Consider the following 25465-nt stretch of genomic DNA (forward strand, 5'->3'; position numbering starts at 1 on the left):
GAGAGAGAGAGAGAGAGAGAGAGAGAGAGAGAGAGAGAGACAGGGAGAGATCTTTGTTCTCTCCTTATAGACACTGTCCCATTATGAGGACCCCATCCTCATGACCTCATCTAAAAGTAATCACCTCCCAAAGGCCCCATCATATGGTAGTTCTATTTTTAGTTTTTTAAGGCTTTTCTATACTGTTCTCCACAGAGGCTGTATCAATTTACATTCCCACCAACAGTGCTAGAGGGTTCCCTTTTCTCCACACCCTCTCCAGCATTTGTTGTTTGTAGATTTTTTGATGATGGCCATTCTGACTGGTGTGAGGTGATACCTCATTGTAGTTTTGATTTGCATTTCTCTAACGATTAGTGATGTTGAGCAGCTTTTCATGTGCCTCTTGGCCATGTGTATGTCTTCTTTGGTGAAATGTCTATTTAGGTCTTCTGCCCATTTTTTAATGGGGTTGTTTGCTTTTTTGATATTGAGCTCCATGAGCTCATAAGGAGTGAACTAAGTCAGAAAGAGAAAAACAAGTATCGTATATTAATGCATATATGTGGAATCTAGAAAAATGGTACAGATGAACCTATTCGCAGGGCAGGAATAGAAACGCAGACGTAGAGAATGGACATGTGGACACAGGGGGAAGGGGAGGGTGGGATGAATTGGGAGATTAGGTTTGACATAAATACACTACTATGTGTAAAATAGATAGTTAGTGGGAACTTGCTGTATAGCACAGGGAGCTCAGCTCAGTGCTCTGCGATGACTTAGCTGGGTGGGAATGGGGGGGGATGCAAGAGGGAGGGGATATATGTATACATAGAGCTGATTCACTTCACTGTACAGCAGAAACTAACACAACATTGTAAAGCAATTACACTCCAATAAAAAAAATTTTTTTTAAAGTAATCACCTCTCAAGGGCCCCATCTCCAAATATAATCACACTGGGGGTTAAGGTTTCAGGCTATGAATTTTGGGAGACACAATTGAGTCCATAGCTCTGAGCAAAGAGGATAAAGTTTTATAATGACTGTTTGGCCATTTGTCCAGCCTTCTGCTCCGGTACAGCACCTATGGTAGCAGGAATATGTTCAAAACAAGGTATCCTGCACATAAAAATCTATGTACATTGTGTATGGGTGGAAGCGAGGGAAATGCGAAATTGAGGAGTGTTGAGAAATGAGGGAGAGAGACAGGCAAAAGCCAGTTTGGAGGTGGGCTGGGCGTCCTGCATTTACAAAAAAGTGGAGATTTTATCTCCTGAATGACTGGGAGCATGAAAAAATAGTCAGTGATGTAGTCACACGTGGTCGGCTGTTAGCTTTAAGAGCTACAAAAATGTTCATTCTAATGACCCCACGTTGGGGAATTTATCCTAAGAAAATAAACCAGAAGATCAAGAGAGGTATGTACACAAAGACATTTATCACATTATTTACAATAATAAAAACTGGGAGAAATCCACAAAAGAATACTTAAGTAGTTATTAAGTAAATGTTTGTTGAATGAACCAATAAATTCTTGCTAATATAAAGCGACAATTAAAACACTGAAGTCCAGGTTAACAGAATGGAAAAACCTTTGAAGTAGGTCAAATAAACAAAATATAAAATTATAACTACACAATAGTACAACTCTGTAAATACAGTGACAAAAGATGGACAAAACTAGGAGTAAATACAGATCAAGATGACCACAGACTATTTGTTAGGTTGGTGCAATTATGTGCCACCGACGTATCATGTCTACAAAAGATACTGCCATTTTACAAATAAAAAGCAACCCATCTTGTGAAAGGTAATCTGGTCAGCTTGACTACAGTCACAACCTCACAGAGTAGCCTTTGTTTGTAGCCAGCCTGAATAAACACTTGGCTTTCAGTGACACAAGTGAATTGATGAAATACTTGGGGTCAATATAGTGGAAAAAAGGATGTGTTTTATAATGTAGCACAGAACAACGTGGTAACTGGGGGAAGGAGGGTAAAGGAGGAAGAGGATTTGAGCTGTTAAATGAACTACATGCTTCAGGACAAATCATCCACTATCTCCCATTAGCAGGATGAGAAACAGGGAACCTAAACAGTATGATGGCTGAGCAGAACTGTGCTTATCCTCCCTGGAAACAAACACTGGAAAGAAAGAGAACCAGATACTTGGCACTAGTTAAGACATTACTGGATTGTGCCATTATAGCTCATCGGGTAATACGTTCCCCGATCTCTGGGAGAGCTCTCGCCAATTGATATTATGTGGGGCTGGGAGGTCTCTGGTGCACCAATGTCCTGAACTCGGCTCTCCCACCTCAGAGGCTCAGGCCTGACACCCGGCCAGAGCACCAAGACACTATTTACAATAGCCAGGACATGGAAGCAACCTAAGTGTCCATCGACAGAGGACTGGATAAAGAAGATGTGGCACATGTATACAATGGAATATTACTCAGCCATAAAAAGGAACAAAATTGAGTTATTTGTAGTGAGGTGGACAGACCTAGAGTCTGTCATACTGAGTGAAGTAAGTCAGAAAGAGAGAAACAAATATCCTACGCTAACACATATATATGGAATCTAAAAAAAAAAAAAAGGTTCTGAAGAACCTAGTGGCAGGACAGGAATAAAGACGTAGACATAGAGAATGGACTTGAGGACACGGGGAGGGGGAAGGGTAAGCTGGGACGAAGTGAGAGAGTGGTGTGGACATATATACACTACCAAATGTAAAATAGATAGCTAGTGGGAAGCAGCCGCATAGCACAGGAGATCAGCTCGGTGCTTTGTGACCACCTAGAGGGGTGGGATAGGGAGGGTGGGAGAGAGACACAAGAGGGAGGGGATATGGGGATATGTGTGTACATATAGCTGATTCACTTTGTTATACAGCAGAAGCCAATGCACCACTGTAGAGCAATTATACTCCAATAAATATGTTAAAAAAAATACTTCATAGAAGTAAGAAAAAAAAAAGAAGAAGATCTTTAAAGGAGTTTTACTAGCTGAACTTGTGGGCATTTTTGGAGAATATTTTTTCTTTAAAAAGATGAACACAAGCCAAGGTTTCAGGCAAACAATGAACAAGAAATTCCCCTTCATCTTGGAAGTTCATTACAAATCCATTGAACACTCTGGAATGTACGGAATCAGAGAGCAATATCCAGAAAAGTGGCTGAACGGCAAAAATTAGGAATTTGCCCATTGATCAAGGTTTGCCCTATTTCATAGTATCAGGCAAGACTAAAATTCCAAAGTTGACATGGATGGATTTCAGAATATTTAAGGTTAAATGTAAACTCTAAGTCAGAGGTTTTATTCTTTGGACTAACTGAAGAAATTGATGGAAGATTTTTTTATTATGTTATAAATGGAGTTTTGTTTACTACTCAAAGTAGTTCTCCTTAAAAAACAAAACAAAAAAACTCCCCTGTAATTCCGAATATATAAACCTTTCAAAATAGATAAAATAGTAAGACACCTATTTTTAATATTTATTACATTTTTTCTTTTCCATTATAGTTATTACAAGATACTGAGTATATAGTGCTCTGTGCTATACAGTAGGACCTTGTTGTTTATCTAATTTATTCCCCTCTCCTTTCCCCTTTGGTAACCGTAGGTTTGTTTTCTATGTCTGTGAGTCTGTTTGTTTTGTAAATAAGTTCATTAATATTTATTACATTTTAACTCATATTTAAAATCACATTATCTAAAAATATATTAACTAGACATATCGCTTTTATCCATTTTCACTTTACCTGAAACAATATTTACACTCTACATCAATGTCTCTGGTACTACTAGAGCCACTTTGGAATACAATTTGTCATAAAAAAAGAAAAAAAAAAGAAACACAGGCTTCAGAGTCACAGGGACCGAGTTTCAAACTCCAGAACCACTGCTTTCTCGCTATTTCAATTATGCACTCCCTCAAACTACAACTCCACCACAACATGTCAAGGGCTGTCATCCTCCCCCTACCACCAGTGAAGGGGTCCTCACTGCCAGCTGGACAGCAAGTGGTCCATCTCTAAAATCCCATTTTTTTTATTTTAAATTGATGTCCAGTTGATTTAAAATGTTGTGTGAGTTTCTGGTGCACAGCAAAGTGATTCAGTTATGTATGTATTTTTTCAGATTCTTTTCCATTATAGTTTATTACAAGATATTGAATATAGTTCCCTCTGCTATACAATACGTCCTTGTTGTTCATTTCACATATAGTAGTTTGTATCTGCTAATCCCAAACTCCTAGTTTATCCCTCCCCTCCACCCCACCCCCCTTTCCCCTTTGGTAACCATAAGTTTGTTTTCTATGTCTGTGAGTCTGTTTCTGTTCTGTAAATAAGTTCCTTCGTATCATTTTTTTGATTCCACATATAGGTGATATCCTATATTTGTCTTTCTCTGTCTGGATTACTTCATTTAATATGATAATCTCTAGGTCCATCTATGTTTCTGCAAATGGCATTATTTCATTCTTTTTTTTTATGGCTAAGGGAAATCCCATTTCAGAGTCGGCTTTCCAGGACCACTTCCAGTACCAACTGCCTCAGACTGGGACCCCTGCAGACAGACTCTGAGATGGGGAGCTGTCTGTTGAAAGTTTGTAAGGAAGGAAGGAACGACGGCAGGAACGGGTGGAGGGAGAAGTTGGGAAAACTGACATTGGCCGTGAATTGGGATGGGATACCGGTGACAGGGGACATACTCCTGGTATAATATTTCTGGCACTACAGAGGCATGAGGAAAATGGTAACTAGAAAGACAGTGGAATTGGCTGCTACAGAGTACCACTGATTTGATGGAAAGAGGATACAGTTTCAGGATGAGATAAGGAGAAGGGCTCCTATTCTGCAGAGTGAATTGTGGCAGACAAGTTGTGGGGCTGGAGCTGCAGTGGCTGCTTCCTGATTATGCTGGTTTTCCCCTCGACCAGGACAGTGGCAACTGAGGCTCTGGAGCTGCCAGCTCCCTTGGCAGCTCAGGTTGACAGCGTGGCTTTGGTTTTTGCTCCTGGAAGCTCATGCCATATCTATTTCTTTAGCCCTCCCAAGGATTCTGCAACTGAAGGCTGGTCAATTCCAACCCAAGCCTGTTGGATTTCAAAACCCATGTTCTGTCCTCAACACCTCGTGGTGACTGGGAAGACTGAGCTTTCATTACCTAAAATGAACTAAGTCAAGGAGAGGACACGTAGTTGGAGGGCACTACAGGGGGAAATGTGCTCAGTTGTAGGCACAAGGAACTTGAAATAAGACAGCTGATGGGACAATCTAGCAGAAATTTGAGGGTGAGGGATTGGCTCTTATTAGAGAGCCCGGGACTAAAAATGTAGATTTTGAATTCTCTCCTAGAAGTGATGGTTGACAGCTTGGTCCTGGGTATGACTGCCTAGGAAGAGTGTAGGCAGAGAAAAGGGCTGAGAGGAGGACTATAGGCAAGGAAAAGGATGCAGTGGAAAAAATAAAAGCAGCCATTTGGGGATAAAATACTTGGGTTCAAGTCCTGGCTCTACATCATACTAGCTGTGTGATGTTGGGCAAGTTACTTGACCTCTCTGTGCTCAGTTTAGGAGAGAGCTTTAAGCATCTCACACTCCTGGCTCCAATCTTTGGTTCTGTTTGGAGGAGAGTAGAGAAGTTGCTTGTTGCCTTATGTTTGCAAAATGGCTTTTCGCGGCTCTGGCCATCGTGTCTTCACATAACTGTGTTCAAGACAGGAAGAAAAGAAAGAGATTGAGTGGGAAAGAGGGCCCTTCTTTAATTTGGAGGCAGCTTTTCTCGATATTCTTCAGCAAATGTGTTCTCCAGTCTCATTGGTCAGGATCAGGTTGCATGGTCACCCTCAGTTGCATGGGAGGCTGGGAACAAGCCAAGTTTATCACTCTCTTGGAGCTTTTTTCTTGCTGGTCTCCTTAGAATGTCCTACCTCCAGACTTTGGAACAGCTTGCTCCCTCATTTCACTTAGGTCTCTGTTCATCTTATATCTGGCCTCCTTAACCTTCTCCATCACTCTCCTTACTCTTAGTCTTTTTTTTAATACGTTTACTAGAATGTAAGCTCGACAAGTGCAGGGATTTTGATATACTCACTAGTGCATCCTTGTGCCTACAACAGTGCATGGCACAGAGAAGGTGCCTCTTGTTGATGGAATACATAAATGGATGGATGAATGATTTTTGCCAACAGCTGTATGAGTCATGTGAGCATATGAGGTGTGACCCCTTTTATGACTGAGGAACAGTCGCTTGGGAACATCCAGCAGCTTGTCTAGGCTTTATAGCTAGCTAATCAATCACCCTGTAGATTTCTAGGGTTTCCCATCTATCTGATTCTATTAAATCACACTTAGTCTAAGAGTTAGGAAACTGGGTTTCCTCTCCTGGCTATGTGGACAATTTTCTGTATGACCTTGGGCAAATTAGAAAAGTTGAATTTTCTAAGCCTTGTTATTCCAATCATGTGAATAAAGGCAAGGTTGTTGTGTGGGGGTGTTTTTTTTTAACCTCCAAGGTCCTTACCAGCTTTACCTTTACTTCAATATCAAATAATTCACACTTGTAAGTTAATCATTGTTGTTATATTTGCTTCCTGCCTTGGAATAGAGAGTGTAATCGATATGTAGGGTGCAGCCCAGTGGTCCCACACTTACCAGCAAAGTCCACATGGGCCTTCTTGTTCTCCCTGGCAGGGGACCTGGTCACTCCTGTATTAGCTAGACAGCTGTGGCCCTTGTTCTTGCTAGTTCTTTCATCTTGGGCAAAATGTGGCTTCTCTGAGCTTCAAATCTTTTCTGGGAAGATTAAGTGGGATAATATACATAAGACAGAGTTGAAATTGCTTGTTGCTCGGAAATTGTTAAAATGAATGCCAGCCACATACAGACAAATGGGCCATGATGTTCTTACGCTTTGATGATTGCTATGTGTCCTATATTGAAAATATTGCTTAACTGTGGAAATATAGTAAACACAGGATCCATGTATTTTTCTGGAAAAATTTTTTAAATGTGCAACCTTGCACAGCTCATTAAAGGACGTGGCTCATAAAATCAGCATAGCTTTTGCTGGCCAGGCTGAGGGAAGAGACCAAGTGGCAAGTACCATGTTGGATGCTTGTAGATACACAATCCCATATAATGCCCAATAAATACTGCTGACATAGTGAATCCCTGCCCTCCACCGGCAACAGTTCAAACATATCTGATGTGCATTTTTTATTTGTCTGTTCTTGAAAAGAAAGTCTGTTGTCTTGTATGTACTGAAATGAATAGTATTGTGTTATAGATCTCCTTCTGCTTTTACTTTTTATCACTAAGCACTATGCTTATAAGATGGGTCCATGTTCCAGGACAGATGCTTGGCTGTTTCTTGGAATGCTGCATGGAGTTGCAGCAGTGTCCATTCTCATTTTACTCATTCTGCAATGATGCACCTTGGGAGGGGGAAGCCCTCGGACACTGCTGAGGGGAAGGAAGGTAAGCTGCTATGGCCATTCTGGAGAACAATCTGGCAGAGTACTGGGTCACATGCCAGTCATACATCCTGTGATGTGGGTAGGTACCATAGAGAAATCTGTTTGTTGCAGTGTTGTTTATGAAATCCAAGAGCTGGAGCTGGGCAGTTGTGTGCTGGAAACCGGTATGCAGCTCACAAGGGACAATTGTTAAATTTTTAGGAATTTGATGAGCTGGTGCCTATATTCAGCCATTATTAAAAATCAAATTATATAAATATTATATATGTTATGTCTAAATATATATTAAAACCAAAGGTAATAAGTACTTAAAATTCATCACTTCCTAATTTTTTATTATCAGTCACTGTTTGACTGTCATCTAGGCCCTAGCGGTGATGACATCTACTGTATGGTGGAAATACTTTATCATATTGTACTCAACTGTCCATCTCTTCCCCTGTGTTCAGGGACATCCCACTGGCAGCATGAAACAGGCCACTGTCGTAATAATTACACCGTGAAAATTAGCAAACGCTAAAACCAGGGTTTTTTTTTTTTTTTCCCCCTGAGAGCCATTTGTTAAACATTTACCAGTTCACTGCAGACTGGTATTATCTCTCCTTTCCAAATGAGGAAAATGAGGCTCAGACAGGTTATGAAACTTGCCCCAAATCATACAACTTTTGAGTAGGAGAGACTGGATTCAGACCCAGGTCTGTCTCAGACTTTGTACTATGATGAAAATTAGAAGTGAGTTATACCATTTAGACTATACCTTTTCTTTCTTTTTTTTTTTTTTTTTTGCGGTACACGGGCCTCTCACTGCTGTGGCCTCTCCCGTTGCGGAGCACAGGCTCCGGACGCGCAGGCTCAGCGGTCATGGCTCATGGGCCCAGCTGCTCCGTGGCATGTGGGATCTTCCCGGACCGGGGCACGAACCTGTGTCCCCTGCATTGGCAGGCGGACTCTCAACCACTGCGCCACCAGGGAAGCCCTAGACTATACAATTCTTACATTATCACCACCAGGGCAGTTATATTTTTAGTTTAAAAACAAAACAAAAAAACTATTGGCTGCCAGTATCTGGGTACAGCGTGAAATCAAGAAAAGCAGAGTTTCTAGAAACATGTGCTTTTACCAAGTGAGTGTCATTAACTGCTCACGTGACAGCTGTCCCAAAACACAGGTGCTGTTGCTGACAGTACGGATGAAACATAAACGAGCTGCTCTTCATGTCTGTGTTGTGAGGCTGCATAAACTAATCATTCGGACACCACAGCTAAGCTAGTTTAGCTACTGTTTAACCTTAGAGTATTTGTTAAGTAATACTATCTGCACACTGGAGGCCTTGACCCTGTCCCTGCCTGTTGGTGTGTGTTTACATACGTGAAAGTTACTTCCTAAATTTTCCTTGGAGAGCAACTTGAAGTTTAGCCACATTTTGTTCTCATTGTCAAATATCTATTCCCTCCCTCATTTAGTCATTCAGTTAGCCCTCAAAGAACCTTTGTAAAGCCCCTGTCACGTACAAAACACAGGGGAAACAAGGATCAATAAAATATGTCCCTGACCTTCAGAAGCTAACAGTCCAGCAAGAAAAACATACATTTTAAACATGGAACTCTAATTAAAGGCCCACAATAAAGGCAAATACAAAGGCTATGGGAATGTCTTAGTCCCTTCGGGCTGCTGTAACAAAATACCACAGACTGCTTGTAAGTAACAGACATTTATTCCTCACAGTCCTGGAGGCTGCGAAATCCAAGATAAAAGTACCCGCATAGTTGGGTTCTGGTGAAGGCCCTCTTCCTGGTGGCAGATTGCCGACTTCTCTCTGTGTCTTCACGTGGTGGAAGGGACAAGCAAGCTCCCTGGTCTCTTTTATAAGGGTACCAATCCCATTTATGAGGGCTCTGCTCTCGTAACCTAATCACCTCCCAAAAGCCCCACTTCCTGCCACCATTACCTTGGGGGTTAGAATTGCAACATAAGAATTTGGGGAGGAGAGCACAAATATTCAGACCATAGCATAGAATAACTAATTTCATAGTATAAACTGAACCTCAGGACAGTATTGGGTCTCTTTGGCCAAGGAAATGGTAACTTGGGCCCTGTACCAAAGAAACGAGTATAGAAACATCTAGCTTGAGTGAGGTTTACTCTGGCAGAGATTAGACTACGTATTTATCAATTAAGCAAGGGAAGACGTACAACGCAATGAATATTTGTAGGCACTGGTTAAATTTCTGACTCTGCTGCTTCCTTACTGTGTGACCTTGAACAAGAAGAAATTTCCCCTATCTGGGACTCAAACTCTTCATCTTGTGTATTGATTAGAGTGAAGGCTGGATTGTTATAAAAAAAGATACAGTAGCTTCGAGAAAATGGAAATTTCTCTCTCCAGTAATAGTCTGGCCAACCCTGTTGGCAGGATAACTGCTCTGTGAGGTCATTCTGAGATATAGGTTCCTTCCATCTTGCTGTTCTGGCATTCCTGAGAGTTGCCTTATTTGTTGAAGAAGGGCTGCAGGCATGCCTGTGTTCAGGCCATAGGGATGTGCACACACCCTTTCTGCTTCCATTCCATTGATTATATGCCGTACCTGGCTACAGGGGAGACCTGGGGTGCTCTAGGCCCAAGAAAAAGGAAAGAAAGGACTTTGAGAGGAGAACAAGCTGTCAACCACAGCTTGAGAGCAGAAAGTTGAGCAACTATTTCTAACGTGACTCAGCTCAACACTTTTATGCATCAAATTCTCTGAAATATGAGTATGAGGTGAACATCACTTTTTTTTATCATTTCATCAGTTCTCAACCTCCCAGACCGCTAAATGGTTAAGTACAAAGATGAACTGAAGTGAGGGCATACAGATATGAAACGACTGGATTTCCTAGGCTGATATATTTTTTTAAAATTATTTTTAGTAAGAAAAATTTCAAGCGTACACCAAAATACAGAATATAGTATAAGAAATCTCTGTGTACCTACTACTAAGCCTCAACTGTTTCCAATGCACAGCCAGTTGTGTTTCACGTATACCCCCCATACCTGGGCATTCATTTATCCCATTTATCTATATCTTAAGCGTATCCTCTATTCTAGACACTGTGTACTACATATATGATTCCACCAGAGCAAGCAGGCTTTCTGGTGCTTCTATAGTAATTGCCATCATTCCTTTGGTAAGTTAAGGCATTTAATCTTCCAATAATGCTACTCAATAGATACCACCATTCTGCAGATGAAAGAACTAAAGCACATCCCCCAGTGGGTTAAGCACCAGAGCTGAGATTCAAACCCAGGCAGTCTGGTTTCGGTGGCTGTGCCTTTAGCCATGACACCACAGTGTATCACACAGGAATTTACATTGCTCCACTGGACCCTGAACTGCTTATCCAGAGCTTCTGCATTAAAATTCTTCCTGCCCTGCTTTTCCCAAGATCAATGAATAGAACTGTCCTTAAAACACTCTTTGGGTGGTCCACCTTCCCCCAAACAAAATAACAACTTACTCAAAGCCATATTCTAATATATTTGTAATTTTGAAATGTTAGCTTCCTTTTCTTCTTAACTATTACCCATCACGGTTTCACAAGTCTTAGAACTGAGTTTCTCTTAGGGCACGCTATTAAAATAACACATTTACAAGTGTTCTAAACAAGATTACTAATTTTAAAAGTGTTTACACTTATCCAATCTTATCCTAATTAAATAATTTATGTGAAGTGCCTAATACAGTGGCTAGCGGAGTTCACTATGAATATTAATTTCTTCATTTACTCTGATAACCATATAAAGTAGGTTGGACAGGCTCTATTAATCAGATTTGACAGATGAAGAAACTGAACTACAAAGAGGTCCTACTGCTCAGCAGTTCGTTAAGATCCCCTCCAACATGAGGTCTCTTGATTCATGAGGTCTCCTGGTTCACACTAGTGCATATTACTCAAAGCTTGCAATTCTCTGGGTGTATACAGTATTTCCTCCTAGAGAAGGAGTTGGATTGCCCCGCTTGGGCTGTGCTTGACCTGACGGCTGATCTGGAGGAAATAAGGGAGGTAGAGACAAATCTGAGGACAAACATCATCTTGTGAGGTTCCTGTTGCTGGTGGCGCCTCTGCAGTGTCTGCAGGCAAGAGAGACCACTGTCAGGACCTCCCTGGCCGTCCAGCGGTTAAGACGCTACACTTCCATTGCAGGGGGCGTGGGTTCGATCCCTGGTTGCGGAACTAAGATCCTGCATGCCACTTGGCAAGGCCAAAAAATTAAAAAACAGAAAACAAACAACCCCCTGCCCCCCAGAAAACCCCACTGTCCTTTAGGAAGAGGGAGGGCACTGCTTCTGGGGCTCAAGGTCCTCAGGTTTGTCCATTCAAATATCCCTATCCCATGTCTTAAGGTCTACCGTTTCCTTTTCTGGGCCCTGACACTGATATCAGAGACTGTTAAGGCTGTGTTTGTTCTCCTTGGTAACCGGGCTGTACTCCCAGCATTCCCAGTTTTACAGCACTCCTTGAGGTTGATGGTTGGCTAACCAAGTCTGACATTTTCTTTTCCCTTAACAAGACTTCTAAAGACCAGCAACCAAAGTCAGCCAGTTCTACATTCCTTATAATTAACATTGACCATATTTTTTTTTATGAACTGCGACTACATAAATCACTGCTTCATCTTCCTTCATCATTCCAATTCACTGCTGGTGAAAATCTCAGTAACTGTGATACTGCTGCATGCCGGGGGTTAAGATCACCCCACTTACCAACATTAATGGGATACTTATCACTATCCAATTGGTCTGATACTAGACTCCATCTGGAATGTCTGTTTGTAGAGCTGCTTGCGGTACCAAGTGTCTTAGCCTGGGTTCCCAAAGTAGCAAGGTTCAGAGAAGTACTTGCATGCATGAGTTTATTTTGGAATATGATTCCAAGAAAAAAGAATGGGGTCTGGGAAGAGTAAAACAAGGAAGGAGGACAATCCAATTCAAGGGTGTTTTATTGAGCTGATCACTGCTGATCAGCTTTATATTTCTGGGGACCATCTGAGGATTCATGTAGAATCAGCCACTTGAGGGTGATGTGGTGAATATTTTTCTACTGGTCCTCATCCCCTAGTAGGTAAGTGTTGCCCCTGGGAGTTTATGTGTTAAAATTTCTCACTATGATTGTGGATTTATGTATTTCTCCTTGTAGATGTATCAATGTTTGCTTCATGTGTTTTGAAGTCATATTATAAGTAGAATCTAGAATTAGAATATTTCGCTGGTAATTTGGTGTTTTTATCATTATAAAGTGACCTTCTTAGTAATGCTTTTTGCCTTAAATTCTAGTTTATGTGATAATACCCACCATGGAATAACTTAATTCCATTATTTCAATCTATTGGTATTCATATGTTGGACTTTTAAAAATTTAGTTTCACAATTCTTATCTTTTAATTGGAGCATTTATTCCATTTACATTTGATCTTAAAGATATATTTTGATTTAAATCCACTCTTATGAAATGTGTTTCCTGTCTGTCTTGCCTATGTCCCACCACCCCCTGGATTTTTGTCTTTTTCAATCATTCTATTTTGGACTATTAGTTGAAAGTAATACATTTTTATCTTTTTAGTGGTCCCATAAGGCAAAACATGCATTGCTGACATATCAGAGTCTAGCGTGAAGTAATACCTTTACTCTCTTCTCAGATGATGTGAGGACTTTAGTACACTTGAACTTCATTTACCTGCTTTGTGGTTTGTATGCTAGCATTGCAGTGGATTTTAGTTCTACATATTTTTAACTCCACAAGACGTTTACCACTTTCTTTGGTCTTCAATCATTCCTGCATCACTAAACTTCGATCAACTTGAAGATCATCACTAGAATTTCTTTTGTGCAGGTTTATTGGTGATAAACTGTGATTTTGTCATCTGAAAATGTCTTTATTCCTTCTTCATAAATATTTTTGTTAAGTGTAGAATTCTTTTTTTTTTTTGGCTGCCCCGCACGGCTTGCAGGATTTCAGTTCCCCTACGAGGGATTGAACCCAGGCCCCAGAAGTGACAGTCCAGAGTCCTAACCACTGGACCGCCAGGGAATTCCAACTTTGGCGTTCTTTTAGCCCATTTCATCACTGTCTTTTGGCTTCTCCTATTGCTACTGAGAAGTTTATTTCTCACTTCTTTAAAGGTAAGTGCTGCCACCCACCCCCTTTTTTCTTTTGGTCAGCTTTTAAGATTTTTCTCATTGTCTTTAGTTTTCTACAATCTCAGTACATTGTGGACTTCCATTTATTTATCTTGCTTGACGTGTATGGTCTGCTTGAATCTGTGGACTAATGATTCTCTCCGTTTCTGGAAAATTCTCAGGCATTACATCATACAAATTAGACTCCTCCCTATTGTCTCCTCTCCTCTGGGACTCCAATTAAACACACCACAGGTCTTCTCACTGTATTCCTTAAGACACTCACTCTCTTCTGTTTATTCCCCACCTCCCAGCTGGTTGTCTTTCCGATCCTCATTCTGTATGATTCCTTCTAATCTATCTTCTCATTCACTAACTCTCTTAAACTATATCTAATCTGCTGCTAAACCCCTCCAATGAATTCTAGAATTCTATTTAGAACCTAGTTCACTTGTTTTTTGGAGTCTGATAATGCTAATAATGAAGTCTCTGTGGGTCTGTTTTGTGTTTCTGATTGTATGCAATACATTGTAATTGCAAATTCATTTGCAGAAATAATTTGATGCATAAGAGGATTTTTGTTTGCTTCTTGTAGACATCTGGGGTACTTACAACTTTCAAGATTTTTTGTGTTCTCAGCGACCCATGTGACATGAAGCCTGGTTAAATAGATTGATGAGTGGCTTAATTCTGGTTCCCTCTAGTTCCTAGGATATTAACCTTTTGAGTTCCAGACCAAAATGGGGATTTATAGGAAGGTTCCCACCTGGGCAAGTCCTAAACATGGACTTTGTACCCATAGCCCCAAAGTGCCATGAATATGCAGCTGTGACTCTTGGCTTCCTCCCTAGTTTGGCAAATTGGAGACAAAAGCGATTGTGGGGAATTCCCTGGTGGTCCAGTGGTTAGGAAACCGTGCTTCCACTGCAGGGGGTGCCGGTTCCATCCCTGGTTGGGGGAACTAAGACCCCACATGCCGTGCAGCACGACCAAAAAAAAAAAAAAAAAAAAACGCAGCTGTGGATGCTGGGTTTACCATTCTAAGCTTGTACCTTTTCCTAGCTCTCATCTCAGCTGGAAATTCTTCACTGTATTATTAGTTCTTTTTTGACTTAAAGGATTATTTTGGTCCAGGTTTTTTGGTTGTCTTCTGTGGGAAGATTGGTATAAGTCATTGAGTTTTCCATTTACCAGAAGGAGAAAATCCTTCTATTATTATTATCTCCTCCCAGAGCCCATAATGGTTAAAATTCTTTGAAAGGATAAAGAACTGTTCTCTATTCTAATAATACATCAAAACATGCATCTTTGATGTTGAGAGTAACAAAGAGAAATGAAAGGAGATTTTATTTCATTTATTTATTTTGGCTGCACAGCATGCGGGATCTTAGTTCCCCGACCAGGGATCGAACCGGTGCTCCCTACAGTGGAAGCACGTAGTCCTAACCACTGGACCACTGGGAAAGTCCAAAAGGAGATTTTTAGACTCACCTTGTTTTGCCTTCTTTATCATCATAATAAAATAGCAAAAGCTGTGACTTGAATAAAGCATTATGGTTAACAAATATTGTCCAATAAAAATGGTAATCTTTAAACCAACTCCTGGACTTTATTAACACTACCCCCCTTCTTTGCTATGGATAGGTCACACTTCTTGACCTTATTTCTATAAATGTTATTTCCAGCTCTTTTTCAAATTGTTACCCCTAAGTCTTCTTGGGTACAAACACAAGCTCCTCTGTCCATATATCATCTGACTTAACATGCTCGACACCGTTGTGTGGCATTAGAGTACTCATTTGATAGACATGGAAAATGAGGCTTAAAGAAGCAGACTGCTCTAACACGAGCCCCTGGATCCAAATCCAGTGTTCTCCACACCCTGCCATTTCACCTGTTCATTTTGGGCAAGGCATTTCAAGGCCAGCCCTCCTCCTTATTTTCTTAGAGTAAAATGTGAAGGGGAGACAATGCAACCACTACAGTCCCCCCTCCTATTCTGATACCTTCTGGAAAAGACTTGGGCTTGTTTAGCTGGTGGACTTTTGTAGCAGTTACATAAGAAGTTCAGGGAGAAAAGTGGGCTGGACACTCTCTTTTGGTGGTTGGAATTCGAATCTAAACCTCCTCTCTCTGCTCTGCGGAGGACCACCCTCATATCTTTTGGAATAATGATGGTTTAAACCATTTGCATGTGTTCCACTACGCCCATGTGTGGAATGTTTTGACATTTTTTGACGGAGAATAGTATCTACACATCCAGATAATTACGGCAGCATATGGAGAGGCTTGTGAGTGAGGCATATGATGAGGCTAATAAGTTTCATGTCTTAGAAGGATAAGCTTTTCTTAAGAGAAGAAACAAATGAAGCTCTGCAGAGTGAAATCCTCTTCATCCTTAAAGAAAAATCACGCATGCTCTCACTTGAGGATGCAGTGAAAGGAGTATCTGGAATCAGGAATTCTGGATTGAGTCCTCTGCTATTAATTAGCTTTGTGACTTTAAGTCACAGACTTATTTGGATTTTAATTTTCTCCATTGAAAAATGCGGATGAAATGAGATGTCGCAGATTCTTAGTAAACTCTTGAATTACTCTTCAAATGTAAATTCTCATCGTTTTATAACATCCATCTAGACACTGAATAGATTAGTGATGGGGGTGAGGGGTGGGAGGGGTAGCCAGGGACGCAGGTTTGCTCATCTTCTCCAAAGGAAGGAAAGGAAAGAGGTAGAGAGAAAAAATGAACATCTTAGGGCACTTCTTTTGCTTCCTATAGTATATTTACATTTGATAACCAGGTTTCCGACTGCCTGGTCATTGGAACACTGTAAAATATTGGGGAAAAAATGGAGATTTAAGCCAGATGGACCTGGTCCAACCCCTATCTGTGCCACATGTTGTGTGAGTGCCCAAGCTGCCTAACTTCTCTGAGACTGTCTCTGTATCTATAAAATGGGGATAGCCTTTTAGGGTAATTGTGAAGATTTCCTGAGACACCTTATGAAAAAATACCTAACAGTGTTTTGGACATTGTAGATGCTCAATAAATTCAAGTTCCATTCTCTCTTTTCTAGAGGGGAATTGCTGCATTTACAAATTTAATTGTGTTAACCTTTTATTGAGTGTTCATTGAGGCCCATCAATGGAATTACATACGGAAGGGGAAAACCAGTAGAAAACCTCCATAGAACTTTCTGCTCTGTGATAATTATCTGGGGGAAGTAATGTGCCAATTAGACTAAAACAAGAGGGAAGCTTAAATATTATGTGAGTGATTTTGAAAACTGTGTTATACAATAAAATAATAATATACATTAGGTAACACAGCTTCCAATTCATGCCGTTCCATGTTTCATTGACTCTCATCATCGTCTAGAACTCAAATGTAGAACACTCTTCCTTTCAAGGATATGATTTGCTGTGTAAAAGGAAAAAAAATAAAAAGCAGGCAAAACGATGTATCACTGGCCTTCTTCCTGCCAGCTTTCAAATTATCCCCATTTAACCTCAGAACTATCCAAAGAGCAGCATCCTTCAGCTGAAATTTCAGCTTACATGTTTCTATAGCTTCCCAGCTGAACTGTCATTTGCATGCCTCTTAAAAATTAATTATTAAAACCATTTCCATTAGTCTTTTGCTTGGCCTTCATGCAGTCATTTTTCTTGTGCTGTTTAGCAAGTGACAAACCACCATCATTAGCTATAAATACACGGCACCAGATATGGAAAGAAGGCATATGACTCATGCTGGACTGTTCCCTAGGGCTAACCCGGTGATGACTGTATTCTGGGAAGTGGTGTCAGGTCCACTCTTAATCTACACACAAATTCCAAAGCAGCTGGCCATATGAAGAGAATTCTCTTGTCAGTTCCTTCTACTCCCCCTGCTTGGTTCAAGGTATTGGGACACTTCATTCACTTAGTCTGTTGGTAAATTCCTTCTTCTACCTGTCCATACTCCTGGCTGTCCGTCCACCCACCCACCCATCCATCCATCCATCCAGTAAACATTATTCATTACCTTACCAACCACGTGCTAACACAAGAGGCCGAAGATCAAATAAGAATGTGTTCCTGCCCTCAAAAAGAACACACCTGCAGGGGGCCTTCCCAGGTGGTCCAGTGGATAAGACTCTGCCTTCCACTGCGGCCACTGGGGTGCGGATTCGATCCCGGTTGGGGAACTAAGATCCCATATGCCATGGGATGTGGCCAAAAATTAAAAAACAAAAAATCAAAAACACCACACCTGAAATGTGGGAGAGTTGGACAAATAAATGAACTGTTACAGTGTAGTAACCTCTATGATAGAGGAATGAAGTGAATGGTCTGGATGCCCAGACAAGGATATCAGGGAAGACTTCTAGGAAAAGATCGTATCAAGAATGAGTAAATGCCATTAAAATAAAGATTCAGGAGGGTGTGGGAGCACTCTCAGTAGAAGAACAGCATATGCAAAGGCACAGGACTGCAAAACAGAAGGACTCTCTGGAGAAGTGGACGTGGTTAAGAATGGCTGCATTGGAGAGTTCGTTGAGGCCAGTGGCCAAAGCAGAGAGTGAGGAAGGTGGCCTTACACTAATGGCGGTCAAGCCGTGCCCTTCCCATGCTGCGAGGGACAACTGGGGAAGCAGCCTAGCAGGTGGGCTCACAGGCATGTGCCGTACGCTGGGCTTTGGTGAAAGATTTCTTTTTAAAGAATATGTTCCGTTATAAGAAATATTTGAAAACCACTGGTCTAGATAATGAAGCGTCTGTGCTAAGTCAAGAAGTATGGTCCTTCGCCTCCAATGTGCAGAAGCTTGAGTGACAGAGACGGTCTCGTTTCTGTCTCATTCCCCACAGGACAGTGAATCTCAGCAGGAATGAGTCTCAACACAAGTTTAGATCATGAAAACCCTATGGGCTGTTTTTAACAATACAAACTACAAGAAGTGAAATCTGACAAAACTGGCTGGTGGAAAAATCAAACAAACAAAAACAACAAAAATAAAGAAAGCTGGCTGGTAGAATATGGGTTAAAATGTAACAAAGCACTGCTAGACAGGTAAACACAGTGCAGTATACACTGTAGGTGAAGGAATCTGCTCGTTTGGTAACTCACATACCTCCTGACTCTGGTAACCAGCAGAGAACACACAGGGTAGGGGAATTCACCGTCTATACTTTCATTAATATGGTCATTAACAATCTAAAAATTCAGCAGTTACAACACTCACAGTGCCTTATGTCCAAAGTGAGGTTTTCCTTGGCTCCAGGTACCACTTTTACTTGGAAAGTCGGGCTGCCAGAACATGATTTAGTTCTCTTTAAAAGTCGTTGCCAAACAAAATGAAAAATATAGATACCTATTTTATAAGCCTTTTTAAAAAATAAATTTATTTATTTTAGGCTGCGCTGGGTCTTTGTTGCGGTGCGTGGGCTTCTCACTGCGGTGGCTTCTCTTGTTGCAGAGCACAGGCTCTAGGCACACAGGCTTCAGTAGTTGTGGCACGTGGGCTCAGCAGTTGTGGCTCGCGGGCTCTAGAGCGCAGGCTCAGTAGTTGTGGTGCACGGGTTTAGTTGCTCTGCGGCGGCATGTGAGATCTTCCCAGACCAGGGCTCGAACCCGTGTCCCCTGCATTGGCAGGCGGGTTCTTAACCACTGCGCCACCAGGGAAGCCCCCCATAAGCCTTTTAAAGTTAGGGAGGAAAGCCTTCAAAATCATATTAGAGCACATTATGATAAATGCCCGATTATCATCTTTGCAATAGGAATGATGTCAGTGCTGCTGGAACATGGAACTCAACATCTACGTCAAACTTCATATATTTCCAAGTATTCATATATTGGTTATTTTATATTCTTGACCCAAAAGGTAGAACATGTGACAGAGGCTCAGTACACTCATATAATAAATGCATATAATCAGTGACTCATGCTAAGGGAAAAGGTATAGTATCCAGGTCTACTGAATTCTACCCCAGTGTTTCCAAACCCCAACCCCTGTCCACCCCACATCAATAACTACTTTATATAGGATTTTTTAAAAGGTACAAACTTTCCCTTATGAGATAAAAAGTACTGGGGATGCAATGTATAGCTAACACTGTATAACACTGTATAACACTGTATAACACTGTGTATAGCTAACACTGCTGTATGGTATATTGAAAGCTGCTAAGACTGTAGATCCTAAAAGTTCTCAAGGAAAAAGCTTGGTTTTTTTTGTTTTTTGTATTTATAGGATATGAGGGATGTTAACTAAACTTATTGTCGTTATCATTTCACAGCATATGTAAGTCAAGTCATTATGCTGTACATCTTAAACTCATATAGTGCTGGACGTCGATTATACCTCAATAAAACTGGAAGAAAAAATAAATTAAAAAATAAAATGACAGACTTAAGCAAACACTCAAGTCGGTTGCCATCCACAAAATGTTTACATGGTTCTCTGATGTGGTGTGTTTACAAAATTATGAGAGTTACAGCATAGGCTCTGTCCTGACCTTGAGGCTGGGCCTTGTTCTTGACTTCTGGAAATGAGAAGAATCTTCCGTCATTCCTCCCTGCTGCCTCAGTAACTCCCCCATTTACCCACGCCTATTTCTTGTCCTGGAACCAACTGACCACAGAGTCAGCACACCTTGTGCGTGTTCTCATCCCAAAGATGCACACTGTTGGGCACAACTAGGTAGGGAACCCAGTAAGTGGTCACCATAGTTACCACTTTCCCTTGCTGACAATGTTCATTCTTCTTCACCTTCCTGTTTCCAGCTATCCTCCAGGGCTACCTAAAAGTCCTACCTGTTTCGAGAAGCCTCTCCTAACTGCTCCCCTGCCCACACTAGTGTCTTCTTTCACTTATCTCCTCTACTATTGTCTCCCTTCTCCAAACCATTTAACTTTTGGATCCTAGCTTTCTTGTAGGTTGTTTTTTTTCTTTTCTCTTTTTTAAATTAATTAATTTATTTTTTAGCTGCATTGGGTCTTCATTGCTATGCACGGGATTTCTCTAGTTGTAGCAAGCAGGGGCTACTCTTTGTTGCAGTGCATGGGCTTCTCATTGCGGTGGCTTCTCTTGTTGTGGAGCATGGGCTCTATGCACGCGGGCTTCAGTAGTTGCGGCACGTGGGCTCAGTAGTTGTGGCTCGCGGGCTCTAGAGCGCAGGCTCAGTAGTTGCGGCGCATGGGCTTAGTTGCTCAGCAGCATGTGGGATCTTCCTGGACCAGGGCTCGAACCCGTGTCCCCTGCATTGGCAGGTGGATTCTTAACCACTGCGCCACCAGGGAAGTCCTTGTAGGTTGTTTTTCAAAACGTGTTTTGAAGCCAGAAACAATGGGTTCAAATGCTAGCTCTGGATCTATTCGATTTTGAGTTAATTTCTCTGGGCCTCAGTGAGAAACAAGGATAATACCTCGTCAGGCAAATATGAGGACAATTAATATACCAAGTTCTTGGCAACCCCCCCCATCTACACATAGTAGGTGCTCAATAAATGTTGAATTGAAAAGAAGGGCATGAGCTGTGTTTTAGTCTTCTTACATCTCTCATGTAACCTCGTATGGACTACAAAGACAGAGCTAGATGAATGTTAATCACTTTTCCTTATTCATAGCTGACAGCTCACCTCTGGTCTCAGGAAACCAAGAAAACATGTTTTGGTTTTTTTTCCCTTCACAATTATAATTAGCCCACATGAGTGTCATCACAGCCAGGGTGATGGTAACACTTTTTTATAAGACTCATTTACATAGTATTTTGACATTTATAAAAGGTTTCTTAACATTTATTATCTCATTTGATTCTCCCAGTAACTCCCTGAATGTTGGTAGGGAAGGTATCATTAAATTTTATATACTAGAAACCTGAATTCAGTGTGGTTCACATTAGTACCACTTTACCCTAATTTACAGTTTACAAAGCATTTAAAAAACCATTTTCTTATTTGATGATTACTTAAGATCCTAAGATCTTCCCGGACCAGGGCTCGAACCTGTGTCCCCTGCACTGGCAGGCGGATTCTTAACCACTGCACCACCAGGGAAGCCCCCACATATTAGTTTTGTAAAAAGGAATCCTTTAATTAATGTTGTGTCAAGGTCTCCAAGACCACCCTCTAGTTCAATGACTCACAGAAGTCAGAAAAGTGGTTATGCTGACAGATACAATTTATAGCAAAACGGTACAGGTTAAAATCAGTGAATGTAAAAGGCACATAGGGAAGAGTCCAGGAGACCAGGCACAAGCTTCCAGGTGTCCTCTCTGGAGCCGGTGCGTGGACAGACAGCAGTTAATTCTCCCAGAAATGACGTGGGACAACACATATAGACTCTTGTCAACTGGGGAAACTCACCTGAGACTTCATGCCCGGGGCTTTCATTGAGGGTCAGGTCTCACAGGCATGGAGCATCCACGTGGCTGACCTTAGTTATTCAGTTTCCAGCTCCTCCAGAGATCAAACTGATCCTGCGTACTGCAATGCGCCCACCAGAAATCACTGTTAGCATAATCTATCTGATGTGGCTCAAGGCCCCAGGTAAACACAGGCACTCAAAGAAGGCAGGATATTCCAAGAGCTTAAAGGTTATCCCCCAGGGACTTGGTCAACGGACAGACTTATCTTTGGAATGTGCAGGGTTTGAGTAAGCCAGACTTGCTAAGTCCTTCACTGCACACCTGTAAAACCATTCTTAGCTTACGGGCCATAGACTTGATTTGACTGGAGACTCTAGTGCTAGGGTCATGTAAGTTACTTTTTTTTTTCCCTTGTTACTTCAAACATTGCTGTAAGAAACATCCCTAAGGATGTCTTAGTGTATAAATACATATTGTGGGAATAATGACATAGGTAACGTCTTTCAGAAATAAAAATATGAAATTAGAAATATGTGACTCTTTAAAAAGGAAATCAATCTATAATGCTTATCACTTGGACTTACAAATTATGTATTTAGGGCTTCCCTGGTGGCACAGTGGTTAAGAATCTGCCTGCCAATGCAGGGGACACGGGTTCGAGCCCTGGTCTGGGAAGATCCCACATGCCGTGGAGCAACTAAGCCCATGTGCCACAACTACTGAGCCTGCACTCTGGAGCCCGTGAGCCACAACTACTGAGCCTGCGTGCCTCAACTACTGAAGCCCACGTGCCTAGAGCCCATGCTCTGCAACAAGAGAAGACACCACAATGAGAAGCCCGCGCACAGCAACGAAGAGCAGCCCCTGCTCGCCGCAACTGGAGAAAGCCCGTGCACAGCAACAGAGACCCAGTGCAGCCAAAAAAAAATAAATAGAAATAAATAAATTTATAAAAAATAAATAAATAAAATAATGTATTTAGATGTAGGGCTATAAAATCTCAGCCTTTCTTAATAAGGAAAGTGAATTTACAACTAGTGAACTAAATATAAAATCTGTGTTAGATACTAACAGATTAAAGCAAAGGTCTCAAAGAGATATTAAATTTGAGTATACATACTTTATCACAAGCAACATGTTGCTCTGTTGTGTTATTCTGCTATTACATGTGAAGGAACTTCTTTTGTCAAATTAATTTGTACAAATATTTTCTCTTAATCTGAACTGTAACCTTCGTCTGAATGAATGTCAAAGTTATGCAATGTCTTACATAATTGTGGAAAGTCAAAGCATGACCAATGTAGGAGACACTGGTAGTTCACAAACTGTATTTATTGTTAATATCTTCAAAGGTAGCTGGATTTAAAACAAAAAAAATTAGACTTTTTTTCTATCAAGAGCTATTTTTTTTTTAATCAATGAAAACATCAGTGTGATTTCCCAGATTTTGGAAAAAGCACTTCAATCTTCTACTTCCCTGCTACAAATGTCTATAACAAGCTTCAAATGTTCAATAATTTCTAAACCTAAGTATGATGCAGAACTTTAGTGTTCTAAAAAGACTTACATGTGGAACTGTTGTTATAAACAATGTGTAATTTCAATTTTACTAATGAAAAAAAAGTTGTGGCTCGCGGGCTCTAGAGCACAGGCTCAGTAGTTGTGGCGCGCGGGCTTAGTTGCTCCGCGGTATATGGGATCTTCCCAGACCCTGGCTCGAACCCGTCCCCTGCATTGGTAGGTGGATTCTTAACCACCGTGCCACCAGGGAAGACCCTAAATAGACTGTTTCGAGTGGAAACGAGCACTACTTATTCTTGCATGTTGGTCTTATATCCCCAAACCCTCAACTTTCATATCAGTTATAATACTTTGTAATTTCCCTTGAACTTTCAAATAATTTTCTTGCCCACTAACAGTGACTGTTTCTTACTTTCCAATCCATATGCCTATTTCTTCTTTTAATCTTACTGCACTGGACAGGATCTCAGGGCAATGTGAAACAGATGCACAACAGCCATCCCTGTCCTATTGCTGACTTTAAAGGAACATCTCTGAAGTTATACCATTAACTCATCATGTTAAACATGGGTTTTTAGTTATCGTTTATCATACTAAGGAAGCTTCTGTCTATTCATAATCTACCAAGAGGATGTTTCATTTGGTTGATTATTTTTTTTAATTAATGAATTTATTTATTTATTTTTGGCTGTGTTGGGTCTTCGTTTCTGTGCGAGGGCTTTCTCCAGTTGCGGCGAGCGGGGGCCACTCTTCATCGCGGCGCGCGGGCCTCTCACTATCGCAGCCTCTCTTGTTGCGAAGCACAGGTTCCAGACGCGCAGGCTCAGTAGTTGTGGCTCATGGACTCTCGTTGCTCCGCGGCATGTGGGATCTTCCCAGACCAGGGCTCGAACCCGTGTCTCCTGCACTGGCAGGCAGATTCTCAACCACTGCGCCACCAGGGAAGCCCCATTTGGTTGATTTTTAAAATGAGTGTTGCACTTTGTTGTTTCCTCCTGCATTCATTGAGATGATAATATGATTCTTCTCTTTTAATCTATTAATGTGCATATTATATGAAAAGCTTTTCCAATGCATACCATTCTCCCACTTTGGCAATAAATTTTACTTTGTCACAATGAGTGAATTTTAATTGGTGAATTTGAAATGCTAATATTCAGGCTAGTTCATCCATGTTCATAAGAGACTGAAGTATAGTATTTTTTCCCTCACATATCCCATTTGACTTTAGTATCATAGTTGAGCTTCCCCCATCCTTCCCCCTTTCTAAAAACATTGTCTACTGCTATATTTAAAAAGATTGTTTCTTGAAGGTTTAACAGACCACATCATAAGCCATTTAGATCTGGTGGATTACTTGGGAGTAGATTTTTAAAAAGATTCAGATTTAGTGTTATTTTATATACACACAACGATCCTCATTTAAAAAATAACTAAAATTTCAAATTTATCCACATAAATTCACAAGTTTTGTCATTAAAAAAATCTTAACTATATCCTTATTCATATCTTATTTCTTTTATATTTTTTTTTTTTTTTTTTTTTTTTTTGCGGTACGCGGGCCTCTCACCGCTGCGGCCTCTCCTATTGCGGAGCACAGGCTCCGGACGCGCAGGCTCAGCGGCCATGGCTCACGGGCCCAGCCGCTCTGCGGCATGTGGGATCTTCCCGGACCGGGGCACGAACCCGTGTCCCCTGCATCGGCAGGCAGACTCTCAACCACTGCGCCACCAGGGAAGCCTATATTGTCTTTTTTATTGAAAAAAAATTTTTTTTGCCAGGGTAGTGGTAACTCACCATAGATTAGTTTAAAACCTTTTTCCCTTTATGCTTCTATGTACTTTAATTGTTGCCTGCCCCAAATCATTAAGGTTTTCTTTATTTCTCCTTTCACATTTAGACTATATTCCATATGGAACTGATTTTTCTGCCTTGTGTCTGGAAGGGGTCTAGGTAATTTTTTTTTTCTCTCATATGGAT

At 41.1% G+C, this 25465-nt stretch overlaps 1 long non-coding RNA gene across 3 annotated transcripts in view; it reads right to left on the reverse strand.

Annotated features, from left to right (window-relative positions):
* Nucleotides 1–25465, reverse strand: part of LOC112397116 (uncharacterized) — a 78179-nt gene that overhangs the window by 7111 nt on the left and 45603 nt on the right. For 2 of the 3 annotated variants that reach the window (XR_003002730.1, XR_003002731.1), the window contains 2 exons: nucleotides 21963–22082; nucleotides 6641–6781 (listed from right to left, as the gene is read on the reverse strand). This is a non-coding gene — a long non-coding RNA (uncharacterized LOC112397116). The remainder of the gene's footprint in view (nucleotides 1–6640; nucleotides 6782–21962; nucleotides 22083–25465) is intronic. The other variant, XR_003002732.1, reaches the window with a different exon arrangement.

The sequence above is a fragment of the Neophocaena asiaeorientalis genome, unplaced genomic scaffold (assembly GCF_003031525.2).
Source record: "Neophocaena asiaeorientalis asiaeorientalis breed wild unplaced genomic scaffold, Neophocaena_asiaeorientalis_V1.1 scaffold177, whole genome shotgun sequence".
Lineage (NCBI taxonomy): Eukaryota > Metazoa > Chordata > Mammalia > Artiodactyla > Phocoenidae > Neophocaena > Neophocaena asiaeorientalis.